This window comes from Bos javanicus, chromosome 3, assembly GCF_032452875.1.
Source record: "Bos javanicus breed banteng chromosome 3, ARS-OSU_banteng_1.0, whole genome shotgun sequence".
Classification (NCBI taxonomy): domain Eukaryota; kingdom Metazoa; phylum Chordata; class Mammalia; order Artiodactyla; family Bovidae; genus Bos; species Bos javanicus.
Window position 1 is genome coordinate 66,294,966 of NC_083870.1, and position 2,172 is coordinate 66,297,137.

Sequence of the window (2,172 nt, forward strand, 5' to 3'; positions counted from 1 at the left end):
AAAGTAAGAATCCTAGGCACATGATTAATCGTCAAAGAAATTCACAAAAAGTCAAGTTCCCAGTCCACAGCACTCTTGGTCCTCAAGGCACCAAACCATCTTTCAGCCACCAGGACAGCTCTGAAAATCTGGTCAGCTTTTAATCCTCCCCACTATGACAGTCCTCACATCACTCTAGTTTTCTGCTACCAACACAGCTCAGTTGTCTATTTCCCCTCTAGCTATCAATTAACTAATTTTCTCCATATTTCCATATTCAAATTCTTGATAATGAATGAATCTATGATGCAGTGCCTTAAGAGGCTAACACAGGACAGTAAAGAAAGTCTCCATAAAACCCAGAGAAGAGATTTTAGAACTCCTCTCTGGATCCTGTCTGGAGTCACAACTGAACCAGAAGATTTTAAGTCTTAGCACTTACTAGTATGTGTATAGTTAACACCAAAGTCATTAAACTTGACCTTCGGTTTGACAATAAAAAAAAAAAAATGAATGAATCTAGTGGGACCTACTAATTACCATTAGCCCTTTCCAGGTCATCTTAAAAGTGTTAATCCTGATATAGTCATACATGGCTGATAGGTTACATGGCATGGAACATGGATACCCTGATACTGTGCTGTGTTGTGCTTAGTCACTCAGTCACGTCCAACACTTTTTGACCCGATGGACTGCAGCCCACCAGGCTCCTCTGTCCATGGGGACTCTCTGGCAAGAATACTGGAGTGGGTAGCCATGTCCTCCTCCATGGACCCTGATACTACTCAGCTGTAAAAAAAAAAGAATGGAATAATATCACTGGCAGCACCTTGGATGGGCCTAGAGATTATAATACTAAATGAAGCAAGTCAGAAAGACAAATGCCGTATGATTTCACTTATATATGGAATCTAAAATATGATACAAATGAACTTACCTATGAAACAGAAACAGACTCACAGACATACAGAACAGACTTGTGGTTAACAAAGGAGAGGAGAGGTGGGGGAGGGATGGATTGGGAGTTTGGGATTAGCACATGTAAACTATTTTTTATACATATATATGTTGCTGCTGTTTAGTCACTCAGTAATGTCTGATTCTTTGTGACCCCATAGACTGCATCCTGCCAGCCTCCAGTGTCCATAGGATTTCCCAGGCAACAATACTGGAGTGAGTAGCCATTTCCTTCTCCAGAAGATCTCAATCCAGGGACTGAAGCCAGGTCACCTGCATTGGCAGGCAGATTCTTTACTGCTGACCTCAGTGATTCATTATAACTGAATCACTTTGCTATATACCAGAAACAAACACAACTTTGTAAACCAATTATATTTTTTAAAAGTATTTTTTAAAAAGAACCTAAGGGCAAATTATTTTATGCTTAAAACTACCAGGTTTTTTATCTTAAATTGATAAAACCCAATTGATAAAACCATCTTAAATTGATAAAACCCAATATAGACTTCAAATTCCCATTGTGTTTTCTATTCTTATGAAATGAACATTGACCACTCAGTTACCATGAGCTTAATGATTAATACACAGTTTTAATATATGGCTTTTAAATTTAGGAGATATTGAAAGGAGTTTAACAAATATTTGTTAAGAGGGAAGGAAAGATTAGTATTTGATATAGTGTTACAATTTACACAGTTATTAGCACTGGAAAATTAAGCACCTGTTTTGAAGAACACAAAGTACAGAGATCAGGATCCAACAGATGTTGTTTCTATTAATGCACAAATTGCTTGATTATTTCCTAATTCCCTGTTCCACTGCCATGCCTTTTGGCCTGATAACTTCATTGGACATACTAGGAAGGCACAATTTGTCTTTGATTATTTATGACCTTGGGAAAGATGAGCTATAGTGAAGCATGAGCTTCTCACCAAGATTCTTTATTTTGACCCAGATTATCCAGCTGAGACCACTAAAACATAGTGCATTTGGAGAAAGATGTGAGACCACGCAAATTTATGCTGATGCTTTAGTACCCACAGAATAAGATTATATTGTGGTGTTTACAATGAGACTCCAATTTATCTTCAACCTTAGGAGCTAGCAACCTGCTTTCAGAAACTTTGAAAGAGTTTTGCAAATACTGGAAGGCTTATATGTATAACACTCTACGAAAGAAAAAATTAAAGAAAGGGTGGGATGAATTGAAAGAGTAGCGTGGAAACATATACA

At 37.6% G+C, this 2,172-nt stretch overlaps 1 non-coding gene across 1 annotated transcript; it reads left to right on the top strand.

Annotated features, from left to right (window-relative positions):
* Positions 1–267: 267 nt before the first annotated feature.
* On the top strand, positions 268–390 carry LOC133245465 (small nucleolar RNA SNORA26). The gene has a single exon (XR_009735722.1). It is a non-coding gene; the product is annotated as a small nucleolar RNA SNORA26 (small nucleolar RNA).
* Positions 391–2,172: the final 1,782 nt, after the last annotated feature.